Below are 14,420 nucleotides of genomic sequence, written 5' to 3'. Positions count from 1 at the left end.
CTCGCCGACTCTATATCAGGACCTCGCCTCCATCACCCTGGAGAAACAGCGGTCATTCCGACCGATCATGGCAGAACTGCGACGCGACATCCCATATAGCTGGGATCACCCCTTTCGCCTGGTGTTTAAGCTGGACAACAAGGTTCACAAGTTGCGGTCTTTCAGGGATGCATGCAAATTGCTAGGCCTTGAGGAACCGACAGAGGATGACGATCAGCCCGGAGGGGGAGCAAATGGCACGGACGGCCCTGGGCAGAGGAAACAGCAACGGCAACGACGAAGACCGAGGCGCCCGGCCGCGCAAGAGATCGAAGATGGTCGCCGTGCTGCGGTAGAAACCGTAGCGCTGGGACTGGCAAACTCCGACAGCGGATAACCAACGATGAGGTGGCACGAGGGCTTTTGATGAGACTGTGGGGATTGGGGCCGACTGAGTCGGCGGCGGTGGCGGAGGTATTGGACTCCGACACATTCCCCCGAAGGTGTCCCAACCTCCTCGTCTACAACTATGGACGTTGGACAGGACTATTTTTGTATTCAAGTTGGGGAAAGGGGATGGAGGGTGGTCTCCTTGGCAGGTGGAGGGTGGGGAGAGACTGTTTTGCTTCTTTGGCCAGTCAGGAAAAGGTGGTTTCTGGACTGGGAGAGACCTTTCCCATTCATCTCTGGATGAAGGACTATCAATGTTGGCATCTTGGGATTGCGGGGGGGTGGGGGGCCGTCAAGGGTTTTGTTCATTGTGGGGAGGGGGGTGGTGTTGGTAAGGGGGAGGAACTCTGGATCCGAGTGAATGTTGGACTAAAAGGGTGTGGCGAATTGCGCAGATCTGAGGGTCCTGGGTGGCCGGGGCAGCTGCGAGACAAGGCTTGGCTGATGTTTTGGCCACTGGAAGTTTTCTCAGAGAGCGTGTGGGGTATGACTCCTTATGCCTGCGACTGAGTTGAGTGTGCTCACGTCGAATGTGCGTGGGCACAGTCCGGTTAAGCGGCGAGAGGTGCTGTCCCTGCTGGAGAATAAAGCAGATATCTGTCTCCTCCAGGAAACGCATTTTCTAACTAAGGATTGTCATAGGCTTAAATCCCGTCACTTTCCGACACCACTTCTCTCATCCACGACCACAAAGACTGCTGGGTTGGCGCTCCTGGTGTCAAAGCGATTTAAGGGGAAGCAGTTACACCGGGGGACAGAGGTTAAAGGGCGACTCCTATCCTGCAGGTTCTCACTGGGTGCTCACACCTTCACGGTGATTGCGGTTTATGCGCCAAATGAGGGGCAGGAGAAGTTCTTCCACCAAGTGCTTACTGAAGCAGCGGCGGCACCTGATAGACACGTTCTGGTTGGGGGGGACCTCAATTTAGTTTTTGACAACCTACTTGACAGGTCAGCGCAGCGATCCACGCAGGCAGGCACTTTATCGGAGGGGGGACGGAACAGATTTTCAGAACTGGGTATGACGGACTTGTGGCGCTCCCTCCACCCGGACGACCGGGACTACACATATTACTCCAACGCCCACAAAACCTATGCGCGCCTAGATTATTTTCTAACATCCACTTCATTTAGAGCGCTGGCGTCAAGCGTTGAGATAGGAGCGGCAGCCCTTTCCGATCATGCACCACTCACAGCGGTGTTTACCTTTCCACCGGTGGGGCGCAGTGCCCGTTGCTGGAGGCTTAGGGACACGCTGCTGCACAGACAGGGGGTTGTGGCCAAGATCAAGGAAGCTATAGCTGAATACCTGGTACACAACACACCGACGGACACTTTACATGCAACACATTGGGCAGCACTCAAGGCAGTCATACGGGGCGAGTTCATTGCAATCGCGGCAGCAGAAAATGCGGAGAGGGCCTGTAAGAGAGACCAGCTCTCTGCCCGCACGAAGGAATTGGAGCAGGTACACCAGAGGACAGGGGCGCAGCCGGTGTGGAAACAGTTGTGAGTGGCACGTCAACAGTTAGCAGCACTAGATCAAGATAGAGCAGAATACGCGGCACTACGGGTACGACATGCATACTACACGGGAGGCGACAGATGCGGGAGGCTGTTGGGTCGGGCACTCCGCGAACAGCAGCAACGACACTCGGTGCAGGAAATATACACGCAGGACGGAGTCAGAGTGACGGAGGACGGAGCTATAGCGCAGGCATTTATTGACTTTTATACCACACTATACGAGGGGGCTGCTCTGGATCCAGCGGACGGGGCGGCCTTCCTGGACTCTGTGTCCATACCCGCTTTATCGACGGAACAATCAGAACTCCTTGACAGGGAGATCCGTCCTGAAGAAGTCATTGCCGCGATCTCCCCCCTCAAGCTGGCCAAGGCGCCGGGACGGATGGCTTCACCGCCGCCTTTTACAAAACATTCTGCCCCCAGGTTGCTCCGTTGTTGACTGCCATCTTTAATTCCTTCTCGGAGCCCGGCGCCATCCCAAGAGATCTGATGAGTGCCATGATCTCGGTCATTCCCAAACCGGGGAAGGACCGAACGCAATGCGGGGCCTACCGCCCTATCTCGTTACTTAACGTAGATCTGAAGCTTTACACCAGTATACTGTCGAAGCGGCTGGGCCCACTTATGCCTGGTCTGATTGATCCGGACCAGGCCGGCTTTATACCGGAGCGCCAGACGGTCGACAACACAAAAAGAGCACTCCACTTAGTGGAACGAGCCTCCAGGTTGCCAGGAGAGTTCAGGATGTTGGCAATTGATGCGGAGAAGGCCTTCGATCATGTCCACTGGCCGTACTTGGAACAGGTGCTCATCAAGGTAGCGTTAGGCGCGAGATTTCGTACGTGTGTTCTGAACTGCTATACCTTCCCCATGGCGTTGGTTCGGGTGAATGGCTGCTCATCGTCCGTATTCCCCGTCGAACGCGGAACTCGGCAGGGGTGTCCACTCTCGCCCCTGCTCTTCGCGCTGTATATGGAACCCCTGGCGCAGGCCATGCGATCGCATCCGACCATTAAGGGGATTAAATTCGGGGCTGATATCCACACGATTAGCTTATACGCTGATGACGTCTTGCTTTCCTTTGCTTCCCCTGCGGCATCCCTGCTGGCCGGGGCGGCCATCCTGGATGCGTTGGCGAAGGCCTCTGGCTTTAAGGTAAACATGACGAAATCAGTAGCACTTGACCTTTCCTTGGAGGCATACACGGGGGCCTCCCTAGAAGCACAATTCCCCTTCCAATGGGCAGACGGTGCAGTCCCCTACCTGGGCATACAATTGGCGGCCACGCTACCAGAAACGGTGTGTCTCAACTACGCTAACCTTAGTCGCACTATCCGCGCGGAGGTCGGGCGGTGGCGGCACCTCCCACTATCTTGGCTGGGCCGAGTGGCAGCAGTAAAGATGACAATCCTCCCGCAAGTTTTATACGTTTTTCGGGCTAGCCCGCTCCGTCCCCCAGGGGGATGGATTCGCCGCACGCAATCGGAGCTGGCTCAGTTTGTGTGGAACGGGAAACGGCCCAGACTCAAGCTGAGGCTAGGGATGCTTCCCCCGGAGAGTGGTGGGCTGGGCCTGCCGGATTTGCGTCACTATTACCAGGCGACCCAACTCAGAACCCTAGTGGAATGGAGCAAATGGGAATCGGAGCGCCATTGGTTGTTCCAGGTCCAAGCGGTCGCGGGCGTCCACTCCAGGAGGTGCCTTTCCTGCAGCGACAACACCGACCCCCTAACCTATACGCCTCCTTTGTCACGAGGGTACCGCTAGAGGTATGGGATCGAACATGCGTCTTAAACGACCTGACGACCTTCCCGTCTCCCCTCACACCCCTGTTAGAGAACCCTGACTTCGGCCCGGGTAGGGATGTCCAGGCCTTTGCACGGTGGCGCCCAGCAGGATGCCGATGCCTCTTTCACATGTATTCAGATGCGGGAGTGATGCCTTTTGAGGAATTCCGGAAGACCTATGACCTCTCGGAGGCTGAACACCTTAGTTATCTACAGGTCCGACATTGGGCGCTTCAACCCCAGATCCGTGGAGACGCTACACGCAAGCTCAGTAAATATGAATACTGGCTTCTCTCGCGCACCACAGATAAGCGACTCATTTCAGACATATATCGGCTCCTCTTGGACAGATACTCGCGGGTTTATAATGCAGGACGGGCTAGATGGGAGAGGGAACTGGGGCGGACTCTGCGCAACAAAGAATGGGAGGACATTTACTACCGCGCCACACACACACGAGATGCGTGAGGTTTGGCACCTCACGCGAGATGCGTGAGATTCGGTATCTCACGCGGGATGCGTGAGGTTTGGCACCTCACCCGAGATGCGTGCGGTTTGGCATCTCACCCAAGATGCGTGCGGTTTGGCACCTCACCCGAGATGCCTGAGGTTTGGCACCTCACCCGAGATGCGTGAGGTTTGGCACCTCACCCGAGATGCGTGAGGTTTGCCACTCATCCGAGATGCGTGAGGTTCGGCACCTCACGTGAGATGCGTGAGGTTTGGCACCTCACCCGAGATGCGTGAGGTTTGGCACCTCCACCGAGATGCGTGGGGTTTGGCACCTCACCCGAGATGCGTGGGGTTTGGCACCTCACCCGAAATGCGTGAGGTTTGGCACCTCACCCGAGATGCGTGAGGTTCGGCACGGGGCGTGCCTACGATGATGTCAGCGGCCGTGCCCAGTTCCCCGTGCTCACTATTCAGCGTCTTTTGGTGAAGGAGGAAGAGGATCTTGGGGCTCCGTTTCTCTGCAAGGCCAGCTTTGTTCTTTTGATCGGTGGAGAGTTCTGGGTGCCTGAAATCTGCTACAACGCTCGCTGAGCTGCAGGAGGAGTTTAGAATCTGTAGAGACTTCTCTTCTTGATGGGCTCCCAGGGAGGCTAGGTTTTGGGGGGATTACCTGTCACTAACCCAGATTCAGAAGTAGAGTCAATCCATCAATCAGGAGTTTGTTAAAGCGCAACTACTCACCCTTGAGGGTCTCAAGGCGCTAGGGGTGGGGGGTGCAGGTTCCATTCCATCAATGAGGGGGTCTGTCGAAGAGCCAAGTTTTGAGGTTTCTTGCGAAGATGGGGAGCGATGTTGTCTGTCTGAGGTGGAGTGTAAGGGTGTTCCATGTTTCGGCGGCGAGGAAGGAGAAGGAGCGGCCTCCCGATCTGGTCTTTCTGGTGCGGGGGACCACGGCGTAGGAGAGCTGGGCTGATCGTAGGGTCCTTTGGGAGTGCCTGGAATTTGAGCTGGCTGTTCAGGTATGCTGGTCCGGTGCCGTGGAGGGCCTTGTGTGCGTGGGTGAGCATCTTAAAGGTTATTCTCGCCTCGACGGGGAGCCAGTGGAGTGTGCGCAGGTGCTGAGAGATGTGGCAGTGTTTTGGCAGGTTGAGGACCAGTCTTGCGGCGGCGTTCTGGATGTTCTGTAGCTTGGGGATAATGATTTTGTTTATTCCGGCGTAGAGTGCGTTGCCATCGTAGTCTGCTGGTGACCAGGGCGTGAGTGACTGTCTTTCGGTGTTCGAGGGGGATCCATTTGAAGGTCTTACGAAGGAGGCGGAGGGTGTGGAAGCAGGAAGATGAGACAGATTTGATCTGGCGGTCCATTTTGAGCTCGGAGTCCAGGATGATTCCCAGGTTGCGTGCGTGGTCTGTGGGGGTTGGCGGGTTTCCAAGGGCGGTGGGCCACCAGGTGTCGCTCCAGGCGTCGGGGTTTGGGCCCATGATGAGTACTTCTGTTTTGTTGGTGTTTAGTTGTAGGCAGCTGTTTTTCATCCATTTGGCGACGGCTTCCATGCCTTCTCGAAAGTTGCGTCTGGCGGTGTTGGGCTCGTTGGATAGGGAGAGGATGAGCTGGGTGTCATCTGCATATGACACGATGTTGAGTCCGTGGGTTCTGACGATGGGGGCAAGTGGAGCCATGTAGACGTTGAAGAGCGTCGGGCTGAGGGAGGAGCCCTGGTGACTCCGCAGGTGTAGGTGTGGGGTCTGAGAGGAAAGGGGGGAGTCTGACCCGTTGCGTCCTGCCGGAGAGGAAGGAGCAGATCTAGTCGAGGGCCTTGTCCTGGATTCCTGAGTCGTAAAGTCTGCGTATTAGGGTGCGGTGGGAGACTGTGTCGAACGTCGCTGATAGGTCTAGGAGGATAGGGCTACTGTTTCTCCTTTGTCCAGTTGGGTGCGGATGTCGTCTGTTGCGGCGAGGAGGGCGGTTTCCGTACTGTGGTTTTTTCTGAAGCCGGATTGGGAGGAGTCGAGGATGTTGTGTTCTTCAATGAATGTGGCAAGTTGGCTGTTGATGGCTTTCTCGATGACTTTCGCTGGGAAAGGGAGCAGGGAGATGGCTCTGTAGGGTTTGAGGTCGGTGGGGTCCGCTGAGGGTTTTTTTAGGAGGGGGTTGACCTCCGCGTGTTTCCAGTCGTCGGGGACGTAGGCGGTCGCCAGGGAGCGGTTGATGGTGTGGTGGAGCACGGGTGCGATGGTATCGGTGGCTCTGTTGAAGATGTGGTGGGGGCAGGGGTCCGTGGGGGCCCCTGAGTGGATTGACTTCATTGTCTTCAGTGTGTCTTCGATGGTGAGGGCTGTCCAGTCATCAATCGCTGGTTTCCGGGTGTCGGGGTGGTTCGTGAGGGTTCAGTGTGTTGGTTGTCTTTGTCGAAGTTGTCGTAGATGCTCTTGATTTTGTGGTGGAAAAAGGTGCTGAGTTTGTCGCAGAGGTCTTGTGAGGGAGGGATGTCAGTAGACTCGCTGGTGGGTTGGGCGAACTCCTTGATGATGCTGAAGAGTTTCTTGCTGTTGTGTGCGTGGGTGGAGATTCTGTCTTCAATCGCTTTTTTCCTCATTTCTCTGATGAGTTGATGGTGGGCGTTGGTGGCGGCTCTGAAGTTGTTGTGGGCTTCTGTGGATTTGCGGTTTCTCCAGGCCTTTTCGAGGCGGCGGCATGTGCGCCTGGACTCTCGAAGTTCGGTGGTAAACCATCTGGCTTTCTTGGCACGGTATTGTTGTTTTTCTTGAGGGGGGCTATGGTGTTGGTGCTGTCCGAGATCCATCTATGCAGGGTTCGAGCTGCGTTTTTGGGGTCGTCGTTTTCCGCAATGGTTGGGGTGGAGTTGTTGAGTGAGGAGGTGAGCTGGTCGTTGGTGATTTTGGTCCAGTTTCTTTCTGGAAGCAGGTGCTGGTGTCTGTGGATGGTGTGTGTTCTGAAGGTGAAGTGGATGCAACAATAGTCGGTCCATGGGAGTTCGGTGGTGTGGCTGAAGGTGATGGAGTTTCCTGTAGTGAAGAGGGGGTCCAGGGTGTGTCCTGCTGAGTGCGTGGGCTCTGTCACGATCTGGCAGAGTCCAATGTTGTGGAGGTTGTCCAGGAGGCATGTGGTGTTGGGGTCTAGTTGATTGTCGAGGTGGAAGTTGAGGTCTCCCAGCAGGGTGTAGTTGGTGAATGCGATGGCCTGCGGGGAGATAATGTCCGTGATGGAGATGGCGAAGGGTCCGCGGGGTCCAGGGGGTCGGTAGATGAGGGTTCCTCGGAGGGCGGCGGTGGGGCTGGCCAGTATCTTGAATTGAAGGTGTTCCATCAGTTTTGTGGACTCGTCAGGTAGTGTGCTCAGGCGGAGGCTAGATTTGTGGACGATGGCGATTCCTCCTCCTGGGTGGGTGGGGTGGTCCTTCCTGGAGATCTTGTATCCTTGCGGGATGGCGATGGCGATGTCCGGTCCCGAGGTGGCATTGGTCCAGGTTTCGGTGAAGAATGCTACGTCCGGGGTGGTGCTGTCGAGGAGGTCCCAGATTTCTGTGGCGTGTTTGTGGAGGGATCGGACGTTGAGGAGGATGCATTGCAGGGTCTTCGGTTCAGTTGTGTTCTTGGGGGCGGGTTGTGCTGGATCCGTGTTCTTGGCGGTGCTGCAGGTGTGCCGGCAGCGGTGACAGCTGAAAGGTCCATGGGTGTCGGCTGGTGATGCTAGCTTGCAGTTGTTGTTGCAGCCTGGGTTGAGTGCGTGGAGTGCTGCTGGGTCGTAGCGTGGGCAGGACGGAGGTCCAGGGTTCCTGGTGCTGGTCGCGGACGGGCGCAGAGGTGCTTGCCTTTGACGCGCCTTCGGTGCACCAGTGGCCGCCATTAAGTAGGGGTCGGGGAGGGCTGGACAGCTGGGAGGCGGGAGCGGGGAGAGGAGCTGGATTGGGCCGGTCGCGCTGGGGGGAAGGGGCCGCGGGGGCAGCAGCGGCGGGGAAAGGTAAAGGGAGGAAAGAATGGATAAAGAAAAAAGGGAAAATAAGCAGAAATAAGGCACAAAAGAGCAGAGATGCAGAAAAGGGCAGAAAGGTGAAAGATGGAAAGGGTAGAAAAACGAGTGAAAACGAGTGAAGGAGCGAAAGGGAAAATGGGCAGAAATAAGGCACAAAAGAGCAGAGGTGCAGAAAGGTGAAAGATAGAAAGGGTAGAAAAACGAGTGAAGGAGCAGCGGGAGAGAAAGGGAAAATGGGCAGAAATAACGCACAAAAGAGCAGAGATGCAGAAAGGTGAAAGATAGAAAGGATAGAAAAACGAGTGAAGGAGCAGAGTGAGAGAAAGGAGACAGAGGTCCACTCTACAGGTAAGATTGCGAATCTTGGTAAAACCATTTCAGTGATTTATTAGGAACATTCAATTTGATTAAGATCATTTACCATATTCACGAGTGCGATTCTTGTTCTATAGTAGTTCCATGAATGTTTTTGGGAACACTTTTAAGTCACATAAAATAAGGAAATATAAGACACTGATTGTTTAGGTGATTGAAAACCTAGTCATAGAAAGACCTAAACCAAATTCTGCCGCTTATGCCTTTGAGCAGTTGATACTGAAGTGAAGTATTATCGCCACAATATAGCGGATCTAAGAAAGGTCAACTAAGGGTCTGATTATCTGAATAAACGCAAGCCACAAAGCTCTTAAGCTAGTTCCTGATTGAAGGACAGAATCTGATGTCCTATTTTACGTCTTTGTGCGAAGGAAAGTGCGTGTATTTTTGTTTGCGAGTAACTTTTCCTTTTCAGATCTCCTTCCCAGCTGTTCCCTTTCCCCCCGCTTAATCACTTCAATACTCTGTGTAATCATTACAATCAGAGTTGGAGGTATTGAGAGGTGGTCCCCTTATATCATCACTCCAGACCCTGAGGAAGAAGCAACCTGACAGAATAGTGAGCCCACGAATAATATTCCTCCCGGTCTGAGAGTTTTGACATTATGGCCACCATGGATGATTTAATGAGGGTTATTGTTCAGATGCAAACAGATTTAACTGAAGCTAGGAATGCCACTGCAATGCTCTCTGATAAAGTAGATAGGATACAGCGATTAAGTACTCCTCTTCCTCCTCTCCGTTCTCTGCAGCATACAGACTGAGAGAAATGACGCTGTTGGGGCAGCCGTCCGAACCAATCGGTGCTGGCTGCGGTGGAGGGGAGGGAGGTTGCCTGCAGCCTTCCTGTTGACGAGAGCCCAGACCACGTCAGACGCATTCAAAATCCAGGACGGCGGGAGTTGGAAGTATGCAGTCTCGGGAGTCAGCGCGGGAAGCCAAGGTAAGTTTTATATAATATTTTATTATGTATTATTATCGCATATCGCAGACTTACATGACCATTGCGCGCTGCAGAATCTATTGCCGCATTGCTGTTTTCATTATTTTAAAATTAATCTACTTTACTGCGCGCTCCTGCTGTCGATCTTGGCGCTAGGCGCTACCTCTCTCATAGCGTGTTATTAGTACCACTCTTACCCGCACTATAATTGTGACCTCATTCCGCACTTTGTGGGAATTTGAGCGCTTCAGGGCACCTTAGGGCTCCTGGGGACATCGCGCTGCGGTTTTGGTAGCCGCCATCTTGGGTGAGGGAGGGAACCAGGGAGTGCCGAATTGCTGGCGCCATCTTGGTTGGGGGGCTAGTGATCGCACTACAGGACTCTTGCGTATACGGCTATATATGATGGACGCCCCTAAAGCGCGCAGCGTAGGCGCGCAGCTGGCGCGCCGGCGGAGCGCCGGAGGTAAGCCCGTTTGCGCCCGTTCGCGCACATGACGCGCCGGGCGCCGAAAGTTCTGCGTCTCGGAACCAAGATGTAACTTCTTACTCTTATTCCCGCGATGAACTTTTACGCCTTAATCTCGGTTCACTCAGTAACCGAAAGTATATCCCCACCAGTAAGCACCCAGTTGCCTTGTCCTGTGGCTTGTTAAATGTGGGATTTCTCATCAAACACTGTGAAGAAATTGCGTTACTTATCGATTCTTACCATCTAGACGTACTCTTCATGACAGAGACTTGGACAACACTGACTATCTCGGTGGAACTGGCGACAGCTTGTCCCACTGGTTTCAAAATAAGGCATAATCCCAGGATGGGAGCCAGAGGAGGTGGAACTGGATTAATTTTTAGGCAGACTCTTGACGTCTCCCAGCTTATCATCAAGGCAATCGCTGGGTGCGAAACATTGGGTTTCTCCATCAAGGACCAAGGAGGCGTGCTATTCACAAGTCTACTATGTTATAGACCCCCGGCTAGCTCGTTATCTGCTGTACCTGAGCTCATAGACTTAATATACGATCTCTCCCACTCTCACACAAAGTTGATGGTGTTAGGGGATTTCAATCTTTGGTCAGAGGGACTGACCAAGACGGCCTATGTAGAGCTGGTCCAAGCTTGTCATAATATTGAGCTACTGTAGGAGAGTAGGATCTGCAATCCTATGATCACCCCAGATTTTTGCTTTTTGCTTCGTTGGTTTACAACTTCTCTGGCTGTGGGCCTGCTAATCAGACCCACAGCCTTGCTGTTCTCTCACTAAATTGACACGTGTACCTTAGGTGCATTTACCAATTGGTACTGGGCCACCTTATCAGACCCTGTAACTCAGAGCATAGGTGTACCCAGGGCCTACCAGGGGCTGCAGCATGTATTATGCCACCCCTGGCTGGCCATCTAAATCTGACACAACTGGCTGCACAACAGCTAGGGCAGGGTGGTGTAATCACCCCTTGCTTTAGATATAGTATACCTATGTCTAACCCTGAAATGGACACACAGATTCCTATCAGTCACTCCTATGGCAGTACTTGACAATCCTGAAGGCAGAGTGCTTGAAATCGTGTGAGATGGTGCTCTGGCATGAGCTGAGCCCGTTTGCAGCTTGCGGAACCAAGTCCTAATAGCTGTTCCATGATAACGCATACCATATACTCTTAAGTGCATTATAATCCTCGCGGTTATATGCCAACTCTGGTATCGCTTTATCAAAACATGTCGAGTAAGGTGTCATACGAATTGGAATACTAACCCCTCGCCAATTCTGGCGACGGGGTTAGCATTCCACCCTTCTAGAGGGACACGACATGTATGTAACTGTGAACCCCGGTTAAAGTTAACTCGAGCCTCAGCATCACAAAATGGATGCTGCCACCACAGACACAAGTCTGACCTCCTGCTGCTGGGAGTCCTTCCAGCGAGGGAGGCTTGGACAAAGGGTTTCCAGTCAGGGGCGGTGCTAGCACCATCCCAGACAGGGTTTTGTGTATCTTGGGTAGGCAGGGCTTTAGAGGAAGGTGACTGCAAGTGGCACCCCGGTGCTCACTATGCATCTGCCGGCTAGAACCAGTTCCAGGGGCCCACCAGCCCCTGAGCTGGGGAAAGTCCGGCATGGGAGAGGGGTGTAACCACCCCCCTTCCTGGTCCCACCCATGGGCAGGACCTAGTCGCGTGCCAGCCCCTTTTCCTAGTATAAAGATAGGAGCGGGCCCCCTTCCAAATTAGATCATCTTTGAATCCTGAAACTACTTTCTACGAAAGGAACTCTCGACTTCTTCTCAAGATTTCTCCCTTGTGACTAAGGAGTAGTCACCCTGCACCTGCAGGCACCATCTAAGAACACTGCCGTTTGCTGCACGTCCTTCCTCCGGAATCCGACCGACCAGCACGACGAGACCCGGCTTCCCTGGCACCTCTGACCTCTACCTACATCTTCAGCTCAGCTGAGATCCGTGGGTGTGACGAGACCTCGAGGGACCGGCCATCTTCAGAACTGCACGACGCTTACCCAGCACGACCGCCGAGGGATCCTCGAGTGAGTGCTTTGGGGTTCGAGAAGCCCTAACCCTGAGCAGCTCCAGCACCGAAGTCCAGCCCCCCAGCATCCACCAGATCTGCGTGGGGCCCTTCTGCTCTTAGCTGCTCACCGCGCTGTCCGCCTACTTGCCTGCTGCCTTGTGGCCCTCTTGACGACGCTCCACGACGACAACATTGCGGGTCTGGTTGCTCCAGACTGGCCCTTGCTCCCCTCCAACAGAGGAGCACCCTGGACCCTCCTGGTCCACTCCAGACGCCATTCTAAGTCCACCGCGTGGGCTTGCATTTGCCAAGACTTGTTGCCCCAATCCTGGGTCCAGCGACGTCGACAGCAGATACCATCGGGGACAGCTCGCACCTCCATCCTGGTCGCCGACAACGCCTCCTGGTCCGTGAGACTGCAGAGCCCAGCGTCGCCCACTCACCTGGTCGAGGTGACTCCATCCGGTGCCATCCTGGTGCCCATCTAATCACTGGCTAGTGATTCAGAACTTGGTCCCCTCTGCTTACAGGTGTCTTCCATCTTCGATCCAGGCTTGCATCCCTCCGAATCTCTTCACTGGTCGCCTGCCAGCAACTTCTTCTTTCAGGCTCAATAGACGGCAATGAGGATTCCCGACGTCTTTCTAGACCTATGCATCCGCAGCCCCTGGGCAAGGTAAACTCAGCATTTCGGTGCTCCAGCATAGCTTTGCTATCCAAAGGTCCAGATCCTTTTTCGTTTCAGCTCTACCTTGTCTGATTCGTCCGATAACACTAACTTTACGAAATCTAGCATCCATAGACTTTGTCCCGCATCCCGCGTGAGAGTGCACACTCTGCACCCAATCTCCCTTGGCCTCCTGCTAGTAATCTGAAGGTTCAGTAGTCAAGTCCTAGCGATCCCAAAGCCTATTAGAGTAGTACTTACCTGCTAGTAATTTTGCATTCCACTTTTAGAGTATATGGTTTTTCGTGCCCCTCGGCCATTTGTGTAAATTGTGCGACTTTGCGTATTTTCCTAAGAGCTTTGTATTGTGCTTAGCGCCCTGTCCTCATAAAGAGTCCAGGGCTGTTGTGTTCTAAATAAATATACTTTTATTTTCATAACAACTTGTGTGGTGTCCTTTCACTTGGTGTTCAAGGGGTATATGTGATGGTATAACAGCTGGCTTAACACGCCCTCTAGAGTCTAGCCTAAAGACTGCTCTTGTCCATGCTACTAGGATAGCTGGTCTACGGTTGACTTACAACCAATCATCAATAAGGGTTGTTTGGACTGATACATAGTGAACACTAGAATAGTGAGCACTGTATATCAGGCCAACTTCTCACAGCTACAACAACTGGTACTCTCCAAAACCCATTCAAAGGGCCATATTCTTGATCTACTTTTTGCTGACGCTTGTCGAACGGCTATACGTGACGTCCTGCCTCAGTGTTGGACGGATCACGCCCTCGTCCAGTTCTCCCTCTCGTGCACTAGTGCTCCATTAAAGAAAGGAAGTGTGGGGGCACTAGAATGGGGAGACAATGGTCTAGACTCCTCAAACGAACGATCTTGCCCTCTCTGCTGCCAGATGGCTATGTATTGGGAGCGAATGTGGACGTAAGTAACGAGACTCTCTGTCAGCGAATCTCGGCTTCTCTGGACTCTTTGGCCCCGCTGTGAAAAATCAAAGATAGGACTAATCTTGCTATGCCATGGTACTCGGAAGAACTTCGGCAGCTCAAGCTCCAATGTAAACAGGCTGAGCGGACCTGGAGGAAACAGTACCTGGAATCACATAGAGTCCTCTTCAAACAAGCACTGGCGTCCTATAAAATCCAGATCAAGCTTGCCAAAGCTAGATTCTTAGAAGAATCTTTGATGGCAGCTGTAAATAAATCTCAGGCCTTATTTAAGATCGTAAAGGACCTGGCCCATCCTGGCTGTACCGAAAATGCCATCCCGGCCTCTCAAGCTTTCTGTGATTCGCTAGCACAGGCCTTTGAGGATAAGATTGCCAACATCTTAAACAATCTTCCCTCGTCAACTGGCCGTGCTGTGCACGATTCCATCTCGTTTGAGAATAGGAAGGAGTGTACTAAATCAGGTGAGCTGAGCAACTTTCCTCTACCATCTTTTGAGGACTTCTGCTCTTTGGCTGACGGGGTGTCCTCTGGCTCACCTTCTGATCCTCTTCCACCCAAATTCTGTAAACTTTTTCCTGAAGAGCTGTTTCCCCCACTTTTTTCCATCTGTCGCTAGTCTCTCACTTCAGCATGGGTTCCAGATTGCTGGAAAGTGGCAGTGGTCTCCCCACTGCTTGAAAAGGAGAATCTGGACCCCACATGCCCAGCCAACTTTAGGCCCATCTCCCTCTTGCCATTCCCTATTAAAATTCTAGAGTAA

This window comes from Lissotriton vulgaris, chromosome 11 (genome assembly GCF_964263255.1).
Source record: "Lissotriton vulgaris chromosome 11, aLisVul1.2, whole genome shotgun sequence".
NCBI lineage: Eukaryota > Metazoa > Chordata > Amphibia > Caudata > Salamandridae > Lissotriton > Lissotriton vulgaris.
The sequence above is the reverse complement of the archived record's forward strand: the minus strand, read 5'-3'. Positions refer to the sequence as shown.